The 17131-nt window shown below is 43.9% G+C and overlaps 1 protein-coding gene across 6 annotated transcripts in view; it reads right to left on the minus strand.

Moving 5' to 3' along the window:
* MEGF11 (multiple EGF like domains 11) overlaps positions 1-2585 on the minus strand; it is a 254203-nt gene extending 251618 nt beyond the window's left edge. The window contains exon 1 of one of the 6 annotated variants that reach the window (XM_038146753.1): positions 1371-1577. The gene's annotated coding sequence lies outside the window, so the exon portion shown is untranslated. The other 5 variants (XM_038146755.1, XM_038146754.1, XM_038146756.1 and 2 more) reach the window with 5 other exon arrangements.
* Between the last annotated feature and the right edge of the window lie 14546 nt (positions 2586-17131).

The raw sequence follows: 17131 nt of genomic DNA on the forward strand, positions 1-17131 counted from the left end.
AACAAAGTAGACATGGGAGGAAGGTCCAAACAGCAAGAAGGACAGCAAAGCCCTGGATGGACTTTAGGAGACATCTAAGCATGGAAAGGATTCAGACTTGGATATCCCAGCATAAATCTTCTCAGATTTCCTTAGCCCAATGATGTGAAATTGAGACATAACCTCCAGTCACCTAACCCTGAGATTTCAATTACCAAAATACAGCACTGAGCATGACAGGGGGTGGGATCTCCCCCATCTGACAGGTCGTGGAAGGCAGACAAAGTGCTCCATTCTGGCTAATTTATGTGTTACATACTTCTGTTCTAAGTCAGAGGACAATAAAGACATGAATTGCAGCCTTCCTTTTAGTTAACTCCAGACTTTCTTCCTCCGGGGGGGGGGGGGGGGGGGCGGGGAGGACGGGCTAAGCCCAGCGTGCAGTGATCACAGTGATCACAGGAGATTTATTTCACGAGGAGCGATGGCTGCCTTGGTTTCCCAACTCCTGATGCCCTGCCCACCCCTGTGGATCAGTCAGGTGCCCCGTGCTTGCGCTGAGTAACCGGCACAAAGCCACCAGAGCCGTGCGCTGTCCCTGCGGACCGCCGCTGAGCGCTGCGTTTGGGAGCCGATGTCCTGACATCCCAAACTTCTCTCTTTGTTAGGAACCATCTGGCAGCGTGGCCAGAGTCCTACCCAGGCAAAAGAAGGCGATGTTTGGCAGCAGCGAGTAGCACCAGTGAGAGTGAGATTCCACCCCCTTGCCGGGCTCCAGAAACGCAGGTGTCGCTTACACACTGCATCCTACAACTTCTCCCTGCCCCAAACACCTTCTCCCACCAGGAGCCCCGGCAGGTACACGCAAGGGAAGGCACTACACCCCGAGCAGCGAGGCGCCGGCCCGAGTCCGCTCGCCCGCGCAGGGCAGCAGCCCGAGGACGGGGACACGCGGGGACACCAGGGGACCAAATCCGTCTCCGGCAGCCAGAAGAAAGTTCGTGCCGATACAACACCCCAGGAAAGCACGCGGGGGGCAGGAAGCGGCTTCTGAGAGAAGCGCTGATAGGGGAGAGTCCGAATAAAGCCGTAAGATCTCACCCACGCACACATCTCCCAGCTCAGCACTTCCAAAAGCACCAACGAGAATGCAAAGATTGAGGCAAGGGACTGGAGAGAGACTGCCTCCCCCCGGCTCGTCCTGGCTGCCTGGGCAGTTCCAGGAGGAGCAGGGCAGGGGCTTCGTCCCTCGCAGCCGGGAGTGCAGAGGATGCTCCCCGCCCCGCAGCAGCGCCAGGAACAAACGGGGCGTGGGGGGCCGCAGCTGCGGGCGCGGGGCTCCGGTGCCGCGTCCCCGGCAGCGCCCAGCGCTTGTCCCGACTCGCACCTACCTCGTCGGGACCCGGGTCCGGCTCCGCGGGGCTGCGGCGAGGGACGACGGCGGGAGGCGGCGAGCGGAGCCCGAGCAGCCTCGGTCGAGCCGGGGCCGCTCGCACGGGGGCACCGCGCCGGTGCCGCTGCCCAGGACGGGCGGGCGATGCTGCTGCGGGGGACTCCGGGCGCCTCTTTGGCTCTGTTAGGAAAGTTACCGCGGCCACACGACCCACCTTAAACCCGCCTCCCCGCAGGACCCGGGGGAGGGGGAAGGAAGAGGAGGGCGGGAGGAGACGGGGGTGGGGGCTCGGAGCCGTTCTTTTCTCGGCGCAGAACCAAGTCACAGCAGCATCTCTCGGGCAGTCGCTCCGGGATGCAGGGCTGGGCGCACCAGCGCATCCCCGGCTCTCGCAGGCGCTGGGCCGAGGCTGCGCTCCGCTCCCCTCCCCCTGGATTCTCGCTTTGACGTGCGGTACCAGCTTCAGAGCGCAGAAACTTTCCCGTTTCCTGCGGCGCTGACGCTGATTTTTGGCTTATTCGTTTGGTGATGGTTGGTTTGGCATCTCGTTATTTATTTAACCGTTTGCTGTTTCGGGGAAGGGGGATCTAGTCTTGATGCCTTAAGCTTTGCGTATGTGTTTTGGGTTTTTTTATCTGCCCGATTCAATTAAAATACATTCAATAGTCTAGAAGGACAAAGAATCAGACTGCCACCCCGGCATCCCGAGGTTGCCGCCCGAACATGTGGGAATGAGGAAGCAAACTGTAGCCGAGGCAGAAACACTTGGTGGCTCAGCAGAGGCAGGAGATGGGGGGAAAGCGCTGCTCTCTGCCTCCTGCGGCTGAAACACCGCGATCTCCCGAGCAGAGAGCTCTCAGACTCCGCGGATGTGCTTAGAGGGAGATCATGCAAACTTCTGGACCCATTTCAAGGTGCCGGGTTTGCAAGTAGAGGCACGCACGCAGCTGGAGGAGCGGGCACACACGGGCAGGCACTCGCAGCTCGCAGCGCCTAAAGCGGCCCCTGCGCGGGGAGACGCTGGCTCGAGCTGATAGCACGCCAGGTTCCGGGGATGCTAATGGGGGAAAGCGCCGTGGAAAATTTACCTCTTCTCTAGCATCCTCTACCGTCCAGAGCATCTGCCCTTGCACTGTCACATCGGCTGCATCGCTGCTGCTCCCGGGTGGCTCAGTGCCACTGCAAGCTGAGAGAGGCATCAGCCAGGGAATGAGTCGCACCCCACGGTTGTCATTTTCTTCCTGAAAGATGTAGCAGAAGTTACAAATGCATAATGATTAAAATCATTAGACCAAAAGGCTCGTGACAGGTGATTTGAACAGCTGCACGAACTTAGCTCTTAGCCAGCAATCTTATGCTTGCACAGCCTTTTCAAGATGAAATGCTCTACTTGTGTTAGGTACTGTTACTGATTATATTCTAATTAGAATAACAATGTTGGCTGTGATCCTGCTTTTTTAACATCTCAGTATGCAAGAAACACCAGACCAAGTCCCTTTTCGATAAAGGACCAAAAGGATTAATAGAACTTTTTTTTGTCACCGTAGCCACACGATGAATCCCCACATTGTACAGTATTTTATGTCCATGTGAGGCTGCCAAAATCCTCTGTCCTGCACTGTGTGTTTCTTGGTCACGTGCCAGTGCATGACTGCAGGTGATGGCAGTGTTTCAAAAAGGACATCGTTTGGGCCAGGATTGGTACACTGGCTCCATCAGGGACTCCCTGCAACCTCCCAGCCTCCCAAAAAACTCCTTGACTCAAGCACAGCCTTCATGCCCCAGGTTCCCAGCCTCGCCTTGCCTGGCTGTGCTGGTTTGCAGCACTCCTGAGACCTTGCAGCAGCCCCCCGAGCCAGCGGCACGGGGCAGTAGAGAATCCCTGGCTGCTGGAGTGGCTGCTGGAGAGATTCCTCTTTCCCTACCTCTTTTCCAGGCCCAGTTCTCCCTCCCTGGCTCCACAAGCTATTTTTCTTCATTACCCATGGCTAAGGCAACCTGAGCAGGTTCTGCAGCAGTACTGGTACCTGAGGTGAATTCCTCACTGTCTTTCTCCACCTGTTTTAAATTATTTTTTACCAAAATCTTAATGATGAATATCAATAATAAATTACCAATCGTGTTCATTTATTAAATGATTTTCAATATTTAATACAATTCAACAGATCAAATTTGAACTTGATTTATTGAATAAATAAAGATAATTAGGTTTTGTTGTTTGTCTAAGAATATTAAAAACCACCAGTTGCTCTATACTGCTGGCATTGTTTAGAACTCAGTTTTGTTACCAGTTTCCATTTGGGGAACTATTTAGCATCCCTGATTTTCCTTTTTAAATTGTAAGAAATGCACAGAGACTAAACTAGACTGCTTAAAATGAATTAGGCAAGCCTGCTGCAACAATTATTTTTCCTTTGTCTTTCAGTGTTCTCTGTAAAACTTTCCAAAGAAGTGGCCTGTCAAACTGTGAGTTCTCTGGACACCAATGAAACCCAAGATATTACATTCTGCTGGATGACTTTTGACAGATATTTGAGGCAAAGCATTCAGCCCCACTCTTCTTGCTGATATAAAATCCCATCCAGCTCAGTAATTTCCCATGGAAAGTTCTGGCATTCTCTGCACTATGGTTGTCTGCTTGCAGGGGCGTAGATGTCAGTAAATGGCAATGGATGTGGCTGTGGATGCTTCTCCACTTGAGGGTGACTACTGGAATACTCATTTCTTCTTGGTGTCTATTTAAATGCAACCCCCTCCTAAAAGACATTCAGTACAAACAGCACTAGATTGCAGCACACTGGTTCTAGTTCAGTGCTTCTGTTTTTAAAATGTGTAGTTTACAAAAAAGATATATAAAAAGACAGTTTGGCTTCTTTCTTATTATTGTTGACTCAATGAGTCTAGACTAGAGTTATAACTCTGTAAACTCCAGCTGAATCTTCAAGCTTAGCCAGATTCTTTCATAAATCAGATTGAGTTGTTGAGATTCTGAAGGACAAAATAACTCTCAGTTATGAGTGCACAGCTTCAGTTTGGTGAAATGATGTCTGGTCATCCCCAAGAAACTTGAGCACCAACATGAAAATGAGAAAAGAATTTGAAAAAAAAAAAGGGGGAAAAAAATCAGGAGTGTATTACGAGAGTGACTCTGCACAGAAAACTGCTTAATAATTCTGCTGATAAAGTGTGAGCCAGAGAAGAATTCATTTCCCTCTCCCAGAGCTCAGCTGGGGTGACAGGAGTTTAAAGAAGAGCAGCTCTTTCATAAAGGTGAGCAGGTATGTCCTTCACACAGACAACAGGAGTTTGAAAACACTGAAGTCGCTGCGAGCTGTGCTGTTGAACTTTGGGGAGGCAGAATTTTACCCTTTGAAACGATCTGCTGAGTAAAACCAGCCACTTGTACACGTTTTCTCTTCAAAGTCCATTCACCTTTCAAGAGCATTTTGCTGCTTTCATTTGCTTGCTTCTACATGTCCAATTCAAAACTAGTTCCTCTCACTTTTTCATTTTCCATATGTTCTTTTTGCCTAAAGGGGAAATTGGGCCTCAGGAAACAACAGCAAACTGAATCCTGCTAGTGTTTGTAAAAGCACAAGTTATCAACACTGGAAAATGATTATACTGTTAATATCAAAGCCCAAGAAATTAAATATGCATCATTTGTGTCTGAATGAACAATTACTATTGAAAATAATGCCTGAATAAGAAAAACAAAGCTTTTCAGACATAACATGAATTTTAAATTGTTTTTTTTTTTTAGAAAACCAATCAGGGTTTTAGTTTATGCATCATTCTGTTCCCCACAATAATACTCTGTCTGTGCAATCAGTGATGATAAATGGTACATAATTGTAAACTTGATATTGGTTTTCAATATTGAATTCATCATCCTGTCCTCTTAACACATATTAAATACTTTAAAGAATTTATGTATTTGTTTGATTTATCTGTGATTTTTTTCCAATATGTAAAATTTATTAGTTTTCTAGTTTTTGAGGAACTAAGAGTAGACAACATCATTAATAACACTGAATAATAGTGTTGGCCTCATTTATGCCTGACTCCCTTTTACCAATACAAAGTGTCCAAATCAAATACAAACATATTAGTTGTAGGCAGTGTAGAAAATACAGTCTGAGCTAGAGCCAGTTGTGCACTGGTTTTGTTTGACTTTCCCAATCCATCCCTGATCTCTCCAAATAAGGACAGCAAGAATCACGTCCATTTATCTTTTCCCACATGATGGACCCATTACAAAGAGTCACTCAAATTGTCTCTGTGCTCTCAAAGAACAAGTAATGAAAACATGATCAGAAAACATAAATCCTCCATTACAGTGGCAAAATGTACAGGAATTGTTCATCTAATTCCAACTAAGCATTTAGGGCCTGGTTCAATCCTGTCAATTGTTTTTTTCATTAACACAGCTTTTAAGTCTGCTCTCCAATCCTAATATAAAGGACACTCAAAATGAGTTAAGAACTGGCCAGTGACCAAGTGGTTTGTGTAAATCTAGACCTATAAGAAGTCAAATTCCGCTCTTAATCCTGTGTGTATGACCATCATTCTCAGTGTCTGCTATTCCTCTTAATCATGGTTTCTGCACTGCTCCAGGGCATGACATTATTTTCTGCTTAGTATGATGTAAATTTAAAAATAAACAAAGGATTTGGTAAGACTGAAGTAAATAATTATGCAATGATGCAAATGAAGCCATAGCCTTCATTCAGCTGAACTGTAGCTGGTTATTTCAGGGAGGAATTTGATCCACTAACAAAAACAACAGAGAAATTCAGTTGCACACAGCTATTACTCCTTTTATTATAAAGGAAACTGGATAGGAGACCAGCCTCCCACAAGGGGGATGAGTGCAGCTCTGTGCTGCAGGACGGCTGTGCCAGCTTTGCTGCATGAACACAACAGCTCTTTGGATGGATCAGGATGGCCTGAGCATGTAAGAGAGCTCCATGGAATCCTGGCTTGCTCCAGGAGATTCAGGGTGTAATTCTGTAGGAAACAGAATCCCAAGTACACCCTGGTATCCAGAATGACATTCTGCCTTTATTTGGAGCACGTGGTAAGGATTGGGGAATGATATCAAAATAGACTGACAATCACTCTGCAACACCTAAATCCTTATTCATGTTAATGAGAGTAATGCATATGAACTGAGAAGCCAAGAGGCCCCTCCCAATGCCAAAACAGGAAAAGCAGCATATATAATACATAATTAACAGCAATGTCATACAGGTCACACTGCAAGTGTTGGCTTTTTAGTGCAAATTCCCATGTGGATAACTGCAAGACGAGATTTTTTTCTTTTATCCAGAAAATTCACATTGCAACTGAAGTAAGAAAGCAATAGCTTCCAAGCACACCTTCACCTTCTGGCTCTGAAAGGACAATTTACCTGCCGTGTTCCTGTGTGTCTGCAGGACATCCCTCCCAGTACTGCCCGAGGTGGAATCAAGGCTATGGGAGAAACCCAGCCAGCTCCCAACTTTCCAACACCAACCAGGCATTACAGGTTGAACATTATCAGCTGCATTTGTGATTGAGTCAATTATTTGAATATTCCCCATCTCCCGAGTTTGTATCTCTTTGAATTTCTCTTTCACCTCCACCAAAACCCAAAGGCTGGAACAGCCCTGAGCACGCACAGACCAAAAAAGGGGCATAGACCCAGGAGCTAAAGAAGAATCCTGATTCTCTCCACCTGCCTACACCAATGCACCAAGGTTTCCCAAAGTTCTGCACCTTCACAAGGGAACCCAAAAGCTGCTCTCCCTCAGAAAATTCCCATCTGGAGAAAGCTGACCAAACTTCCAAGTGATAGCAAACCAGAAACAGAGTTAAAATACAGGCTGAAGCAGACCAAAGTTGGTGCTTGGTATTCTGGAAGAAGTCCATAAGATACATTCATGCAGATCTTATTTACAAATACTTACAAATATGCTGGGCAGATTTATGATCAAGCTTAGCTGTTTTCTTCAAACAGCTCTCTCCAGATAGACAGAATATTAAGGAGAGAACTTAAATCTGCAGGAAATGTAGTGTTACAGCAATTGGCATTATTTGGACACATTGTGGAACGATGCTGCTCAGCTCTGCTTTTATCAAAAGAAATTTTGAGTTCACTGCTCTTGTACTCAGTGAGGAATGGGTTTGATTACAGAAAGAAGAGAGAAGCTGAAAGAAGCTGTGAATCTATCTTCAGGATCGATTCCTGCAGAAATTTTTACCCTGAAGTTTTAGGAACTAGTTGAATGCCAGCACTGAATATAAACATTCTCTGCACTGAACCCCTTCTCTGCAAATGCTAGAGGCCTCATTCCCAGTCCAAAACTCAGCCGCTGGTGTATCTCAGTGCTGTGGTCTCCTCTCTCCATCTGCAAAGGGCTCAGCAGGAGACTTTAGGAAAGAGAAGCATTTGAATTTTTATCTGCTCTGGAAATTTTGTTACTGCTTTTATTCATCACTGCAGAGATGAGCAGCCTGCAAAGCCAGTCCACCAGCACAACACCTTATCCTGTTGCAGTGAGATCTGAGCATGCACTTTAGACTGATTGTAATGACCCTTGGACTGGAACACACATTATTTTATGCCTCACTTTCCTCCCTGCAAAAGTGGAAAGAGCATTCCATGTGCTGGATTATATTGACTTCTGCCCAGAAACTGTTTGTCTTGCATATGCTACGGAGATGAAAATTAAAATGGACATTTTGAAATTTGGAATTTCAAGGAATTATGTTCATTGACATTTACATGTAAAAAAGAAACCAAGAAATCCTAGCAGCAATTCCTGAAAGTTCATTCTTCTTTTCAAAGAAAATCTAAGAAAACTTGGCTGCAGGTATTTCTTTTCATTTCCATCCAGCTCCATAGTCATTCACAGAATTCTAAGTCAGGATCTAGCAGGAGTTGTACTCAAAATGACAGCCTGCCGAGATGCATTTATTTCTCTGGTTTGCCACTTTACAAGGGAAAAAACACATTTCCAAGATATTTTTGGTAACGTATGACTAAGTAGCAAAATTAAAACTAGGAAATTAATAACTACATGGCATTTCAATCCCATCAACGCTAATCAACATAAATCCATTCTAATTAAGACCTGCAAATCCTGAGGATACCAAAGAGATAGCCCTCTGTTAAAGGGAGATGGCAGCAACAGGTACATTCATACAAATGGAGAGGATGCAAATTCCTGAAAGAGGCAAAGATGAAGCTGTAGTAGAAGTTATATTTTTAGAATACCACTAGACCCTAATAATCTCAAACTGGTGAAATAAAAAAAAACTCATAAATTTTGCCCTTTGTAACTTAAAAAGCACTTTGACAATCTAAATGAAGGCGTGTACAGCTTTCAGGCTGAAAAGGGTCACTAAGTTTATCACCATCATTCCTATAGTTTTAGAATAAGATTAGCCCCTGGTAATCCCTAATTGCAAAAATAAACACGACTTTTGTCCTTTAAAATTTAAAAAGCACTTTCACAAGCCTAACAGAGGATCTGAAGGAAGTGTACAACTTCACAGCCTGCAAAAGGTTACCAAGTTTATCACAATCATCAAACCAGAAATAGGACAGAGATACAAAGCGTGTTCTGATCAGAATGATGAATAACACACACCAGTTTAAAGAGAATAATAGAAATTATATAATTGCACCAGGGCCTTTGTTTCAAAGTCAAAACATCTCAGCTCTTGAGTCTGTCTTTAGGACTTGATCAAAAGCCCATAAACATTAACAAGACTCTTTGCACTGACTCCCTTGGGCCTTGCACATGTCCTTTATACAGCAGCTTCGTGCATCTTAAATCAGTTCGGGAAGCTCCTCATCTCTCCTACAATCCATTCAATCTTGCATTTATGAGCAGCATCAGCTTTTAAATACAAAACCACAGATGCCAAATCTACCTGATCCTACCAAGATCAATAGTTCCCCTCTCCTCCTAGTGAACTGTCAGGGGAAAAGGGATCCAAAGTGAGCTTGGTTGTGTGCTATTTGTGCACATCCAGAGCAGCTACTACTGCCACTCTGGGATTTAAGGGGAGAACCCATCTTCACCCAGCTCTAAATCAGCTCTTTTAAAGAAGGCCTCTTTTGTCTATTGGTGGTTTATATCCCCAACCAGCAGAGATTAAACAAATGCATGTGTTTGGCAGGCAGTGGCTGTCACCCTGCCAATTAGCTCAGCAGGAAGCAAACAACCTGCTGACCTTCCTGGGCCAGCGTCACTCCAAGGCAAGCAAAAGGGGCTGTGCTCAGTAGCTCAGTGTTGTTATCATCATATTCCATCACAAGCTTACCCTACCATTCCCTGGAGTCACAACAGCAGTCCAGAGCCACAGCAGTGTAGAGCTGCAGGGAACCAAAGCCATCATTATGTCTGGTGGTTTCCAAACTTTATTTGTGAAATCATAACAAGCCTTGTGTTTATTCTGTTTGCAGCAGTCACTGACATTGAGGGGTCTGGGGGGTCTGTGCAGGAGTCCTGAGGGCTGGCAAGGATTTGCCACGTGAGAAAGCCTGGGAATCACTGATTTTACTTCTGTGGCAAGGAACAAGTTACACCTGACTACTCTTAACGTCTTTATTTCACATGTTTTTACAAATTGCCACACAGTCTCTTTATGCAAACTGTGCCAGAATTTAATGCACTGATGTTGTTCAAAAATAGTTAATGCCAGCTGTAGTTTCCTTTTCAAAACTACAAGTTACGGTTTGGTTGGTTTTTTCTTGCAATGATGAAAAAAATAGAACATCACATATATAAATGCTTGGACAGCATGATATTTAGACAAGCAAGAATACAAAATCTATCATTTTTATCCATCCCAGCCTGTTGTGATGTCCAGTGGTGATTGCTTAGTAAAATACCTATCCTTCTGTGTTTTCAGTGGGAGGCAACAGCTGTAGCTGGCCTTTGCTTTAATACAGCATGGTCTGCAATCAGGATCCAGGGCTGCAAGAGGACTTTGCTGGATAATGAGGAAGGCAGCTTCAGTAAGGTTCCTCAGCTCTGAGCACACACCCTTTTCAGGTGTAACTTTCATCTAAGTCTCCCCTGCATGCATTCCATTGGATCAAATCAACAGGAGAAGCTGAAAAGTAGGCTGAGATAAAAATGTGTTGGGACACAGAAAGATGCTTTAATAGATAAAAAGCTACAGTCTCTTTTAGAAAGGATTTTTCCACTTTGTATTCCTATTGTCTGAAATCAGGCCTGAATAGAAGAAGATGACTTGATAAAATATAGGCAAAAAATCATATCAGGAAATAATGGAAATGCTGTTATGGATTTTTGTGAGTATAAATAGTTTCAGAAATGAAACTGTCAAGCCCAGCATCTGAAATGCTGTAGAAATAAAGTCACTTTAATGGTCAGCCTGCTGCAACCACATAAACATTCCCTAGTTCCTTTCACAGCCCAGCATCTTGTAAATTTTTTTTTTAATCTGACATATGGGGAGACATTAGTTGGAGACTGAAGGAGACAGAATCTAAAAGAGAAGCAGAAACGGATCAAGAGAAGATAAGGAACAGAAATCATCAACAGAAGATATTAAATTCCAAAAATGAAACTTGAAGGGATGGGCCATTCTACAAGGGGAAAAAAAAAAAAAAAAAAGAAGAAGGGTGGTGAGATAAGCTGGAAAATAACATGGTGAACTCAATTTTAAGCAAAAATATTAGCCAGAAATAATCTGAGACTGCCCCTCCTCTTCTTCCATGCTCCTGAAGGTATGGGCTGCCATATCTGTAAGAGCACTCCTGGCACCTGTCTGTAAGTCCAGAACAGTTCTGTCCCACAGCTGCGGCTGCTCTTTGGCTTTCCTGTTGCACCAGCAGAAAACCTTTCCCTTACCTGCAGCTGCACCAGCTCATCCAGCGTGGGGGACACCTGCTCACACTGGTGCTGTGCACTCCCTCCACACACTGCATTCTGCAATGTGCAACTGGGGAAAGAGCAAAAAAATACCTAAAATAAGCATCAGTATAAAAAAAATCAGGCAGTATCTCACTAAGTTAAATGAGCATTTTGGTATTTGATTGGCATTCTAATGTCCTTCACATCCCCAGAAGGTTCCACATCTTATCAGTTGCCACAAACTACTAATTCAAGGTCCAATTTCTTCCTCTGGAAACATTTTTTGTATCTTGTTTTTGTTAAATTTCATTACCAATTAGACTATTTCCTCCTTATAATGGCATATTGGTCTCTTTCAGAAATATACATTGTATACCATCCAGAAATATAAAATGTATAAAACCTGCCTAATATCTTCATAAAGCAGAATTAAATTTCCTATTTACATTCAAGGGTGATGAACCAAGAAAATGGATCTTTGGCTCAAACCCTGGCTGAGCCACCCAGCTGCCACATGACCCCAGGCAAAGAATCTGATCTTCTTTAATGGAAGCAGTTAAAAATTGGGCTAAGAAGCAAGACCTTTCTGAAAAGCATCAGCCTTTGCCCTCAGCTTGCATGAGCAAATGCACCTCCAAAGTCTCAGGCTGAATGATGCAAGATGTTCTTTCAGTTATCTAGCCCTAGAAGCTATGTGGTTGCTCACATCTCTTTGCATTTTCAGCACAATAAGGAACTACACCATTTAGTGAGGAGGTAACAAGCAGCACTTCTGTGGCTCTGTCACTTGTTTGGGACCCAGAGGACAGTTCCTGACCACCTGACTTACTTCAATGAGACTTGTGGAGAGGAAGGAGCCTTGCATGCAGATCCTGCTGCCAGGAAAGCAAGTGAAGAACAAAGGTGTAATTTAGCTTGCAGGAGCTCAGCCTAAGTAGAAAATAAACATCAGTTACTGTTTTTTGTTCCCACAGTTGATGATCAGATCCTCCCCATCACCAAGACACAGAGAGGGATAACTGGAATCCCTGAGGCCAGGATGAGCAAGGCCATTGGATGTCTCAGCTCTCAGCAAGGCCAAAGACCTGAGTTCCTTTGACTCCACACCAAACTCAGCAGTCAGTATCACAACACATTATTTTTTGCCTCCTTTGTAAAAGCAGCAGGCAGGTGGTGAACACACTCTCACCTTGCCTCTCTCTAATGAACCACTTTAACCATATCAAGAATGAATTTTGCATAATGACTGCAATATGAAGTCGTGAGGAAGCATGCAGCATTTGTGATGGAAGCCTTGAGGACAATGACAAAGGCACCCATTAAAGATGTTCAGCAGCAGAGTGTCCCAGTAGAGTTGGGCAAACACTGAAATCCATTTCCCTTGGATATTCATTTGAATTTTTAAATGAGTTTCTTTGACTGTTCACATCTCTTTTGTGCTCACTTTTCATGAATAGCAAATGAGCTTTAATAAGGGGAATAATCATGAAAAACACATTTTAAGCTTGAACATTTGCCAAATGAAAACCTCCAATTGCACAATAAGTGGTTAGCAGTACATATGTCATTTTATGACTTGTACATTCAATTAAAAATATTCACTGTTCGTCAGTTATCACACAGGGACATCAAGGAAACCCAAATAATATCACTACACACAGAACAGGGCACTGCAGGTTAAAGGATTATTATGTACAGCTAGGTATTCCTGAATTACTTTCTGACTGAGACTTCATTCTTGACAATAATTATGAAAAAAAAATCTTGAAATCTTGTATTCTTTCCTCTGTAATTTTTTTAAGAGTAACCTGTTATTTACCCAGCCCTGCCAGGCAATATGATTTGCCAGAGGATAGAGTAGTTATGGGCATAAAATCTTTGCTCAAGGGCTTTTAGTAAGAAGAATTTAAGGCACCTAAGATGCACAGCTGCAGCCCAGAAATGCAGTGTAATACATTTTCCTTTAGTTTCCTTTTATACATCATTGAGCTCTCAAGGAAAACCTCTTATATCTCATTTGTAGAGCAAATCACAACTGCAGAGTTCCCCATGAGTCAACCCCATTTAATTTCTGCTGATAGGAGCCTAAGAGGGAATTAATCAGCTTCACCTAGAAACTTCTTGTTATTTTGAAAGCAGGGGGGTAAAAAGTCACCCTTGCTATTCTGTTTTCTATTTACTGGGGTATATAAATAAATAAACCTTAGAGCATGATATTGTGCAGCACTGACCCCGGACTTGAGCGAGATGTACCAGAGGGAGCACTCCCAATTTGGAGGTGGGTGGAAAATCTGACCTGCTGGGTCTTTCCATCTCTGACCACCATTATCCTCTGAACCCTGCAGGAGCTGCTCTGGGGGCTGAGACAACCCTGAGCATCATCTCAGTGCAAGGATCCCACCGAATCCAATGCATTTTGATAACAAATGATTGATATGGTGGCCTTCTCCTTTGATCCAAATTGTTCTCATAATTTCTAGCATAGCAAATATAAGCATATTTTATGGAAGCAGAAATTCTGGACTACATCAAGTTATTATCAGCAGCAAACAACCTAAAGCTCCCTGAAACAAACACTCTAATCATCTCAGCACAAAGGCTTTTTTCCCTTTAAATAATACTTAGGATCTCTCATCAGTAAATACAGAGGGAAAGCCTTGGATAAACTAAGCCAAGGTACAGAAAATAAGTACAGCTTTGCATTCCTGTGCTGTAAACTTTTGAACTGCATCCATGGAAGAAAAGGGTGGGGGAAAGAAGATCAAATGCATGCTATAGTAAATATCAGGTATTGTGATAAATTGCTTTCATGCTTCCCATAATTGTAAACATCGTGTAGTTTCATATTCCTGACATGCTTGAAGAGATCTGCGAGGCTTTTTTTTTATTATTTTATTATAGAGCAGCATCCCTTTCTAGTTTATTTTGTGGAGAAAATTGTCTCTTGATGCTATAAACAACTCCAAGCAGTTTGCTCACGGAAGCTGAAAGGTGGAATTTTAGCCCATTAGAGACGGGCAGCGAAGCGCAAGCTCCGATTTCAGCCCAAAATCGATTGCAGAGCGTCCCCCAGCGGGGCTGCCCGGTACTGCGAGCGCCATGGACTGAAGGGCTCGGACGAACGAAGCCCACGGAGAATGTTCGGAAACCCAAAAAAGCGAGAATAAACAATCGTTTTCTTTTCGCTAAAATGAGAAGAACATTAGCATTCTCTTTATAACGCCGTATAAATTATTTTAAAGGATAAATGAGATAATCATCAGTCAAAGTGCAATCCTAAGCAAAATAACAGTCTAATTAACATGAGATCTGACAAAAATAATTAAAGGAGGGTGACATAATTAATGCCAGTGGACACGGGATTACATAAAACAGACATTGTTAAGATCATCTGATATCTTTCTTTTTTATGAGTGCAAGGAATGGCATATTAATCCTGAGACCTTTCTAGGTGTGGGTGCAATTTTTACAATACTTGGCTTTTACTGAGCCAGCGATCCAGGAGAAGGAATCTCCAAGAGAGGAGAACATGAACATTTATCCAGTTTAGGATGAGCTAGAAGGAGATGCTGAATTGCCAATTGCTCCACAATTGCTTTAAGAATGGGAGAACCAACTTCAAAAATATGCTATTAGATAATCAAATCTTGCATCCTCTACCTCAGTCACAGAGTACTCGGAGGAAAAAAAGTATAAAAAGCCCTTTTTCAAATGGAAAGATACAATTTCTATTGATCCCATGACTGTGTGGATCCCAGATTTATCTTCTGCCTCGTTTGTGGCATTTGTCAGATGAGTCAGGCTTGGGAAACTTGAGCCAACTGCTGGTATTCCCCAGTGACCTCAAATTTCTTTGCCCAAGCACTTCTGTTCAAAGGTAACACTCTGAAATCCGTCCTGCATCTCCTGACAGGCTTCTGCAGGCAGGGAGAGCTCCCGAGAGGCTCCCACTTCCCATCCCAAGCAGGACAACTTTAAAGTCTTCTATTGCCCACGTAAAAATAAAAGCACTCACTGGTGTTATCCACAGGGGCATTGCACGAAGTGAGGAGTACATTCTACCGTGAGTTTTTCTTTACAAAGTACTTGATGAAGTTAAGCTGTATGAAGCAATGTATGTCCCATAGTTCTGCAAGCAGACTGCACTTCATCTTTATTCTTCAACAGTTGCTAAGATCTTCTAATATTGATACACCAATATTTTTGCAACTCATATTTTAAAACAATTAAACATGCACATGTTATCTTGCTGGATTTGGCCGTCCCTGCACAAACATCTTGCCTTATGTAAAGACAATTACCAGATCAGCATGAAATACCAGAGCATGAAAGTTCATCTCTGATCTCACAGGGACAAATTCAGCTGTCAGTTAAAGTGTCAAGAGTTCTCTTTGGCTCTAGTGACTACACCTCAGCCTTTTGCAACCATTTGAGATTTCTTCTAAGAGAGGAAGGAAGTGGGGAAACTCAAGAATGATAAAACTGCTCAGACTAGGATGTTATAAATACACGTGCAGCTACTCAACAGTATCCCCAGGGCATGAACTTGGCCCAAAGGTCTTCCATTTTCCTCTGTGAAACAGTGCACAAATGGGAGCAATGATCTCAGCTACTTCTATTTAATTAACCTTCGTTTTATTACAGTCATTCAATGTCACTGAGTAAGCACACTGGTCTGTGTTCCTCACTGTGTCAGCAATCAGCATCTGCTACATTTCAAACTGAATTGTCTTTTTTTCCCAAATGTTGAGTTTTTCTTACCCTTTCTATCAGCATGGGTTACTTCATCTTTGCTCCTGCTGAACAAGAGCTCCATCATTTTGCTCTCCATTTCCCTTTTCCTCTCACATCCTGCTTACATAATACATCTGAAATCACCCTGACTCCCAAACCCAAGTCTACACTTTGGTCGTCTCTCACTAAGTTATAACACCTCCTCCTCCTCAGATGTTTGAGAACTTGGCTTCTGCAAATCAGCTTCTTACAGATGGTGCTTCCATTTACTGGCACAAATTGGTTACTTAGAAGTATTAGTCATTGGAGATACACATTTTATAAAACATGTGAAAAATAAGAAGTAGAATAAACAGGAACATACAGTGACATACTGCCTTGGCTCTTTCCCAGTGGCTTTTTCCTTCCTAAGGACAAACACTACACAGCTCTCACCATGTATTTATGTTCAAATGAAGTTATAGTGTAGGCAATTATCATTTGAGAAAGTATGAATGCTTTTCTAAGAGTCAAAACAATCACCTCCAAAATGCCACACTGGCAGCATTACAGACACAGAGCACTGACTCAGACCCAGAGACACTGCTTTAGACTCCTGACCTTCCACTGCTTTTCTGCTTCATCTTGGACTAGACTTCATCTGTCAGTTCCTCTATCTTCCCCTCTGTTAATGTGAAGGACAATATTGGTGATTACTGTACAATAAGTTGTCATTAGGGCTTGCCTGCTCTCCTCACGCACCCTTGCCCTGATCCCCACCTCCTGGAGTGCTCTGGCATGCGATCACACAAAATCGGGATGAGGAACGGACCTGGAATTTCTCCTAGAAGATACCGTGAAAGACCACGGAGGTTCACACAACTGCATCCCTCACTTGAAGGGAATCCGCCCTCTGTGCTCGCCCAGCCACACAAGCCTGGGCTCCCTCGGGGCTCCCCCCTCAGCCCGCTCCGGCCCGCCCCTCAGGGCCGCCCTGGTTCCCTCAGCTCGAACCCGCTGTCCCTCAACTCCGGTTCCAGTCCCTTCAGCTCGCTCCCCCCTATCCCTCAGCCGCCCGGATTCCCTCAGCTTGCTCCCCCCCCATCCCTCAGCCGCCCCGGTTCCCTCAGCTCGTTCCCTCTGTCCCTCAGCCGCCCCGATTCCCTCA

Source organism: Motacilla alba, chromosome 10 (assembly GCF_015832195.1).
Source record: "Motacilla alba alba isolate MOTALB_02 chromosome 10, Motacilla_alba_V1.0_pri, whole genome shotgun sequence".
In the NCBI taxonomy this organism is placed as follows: Eukaryota; Metazoa; Chordata; class Aves; order Passeriformes; family Motacillidae; genus Motacilla; species Motacilla alba.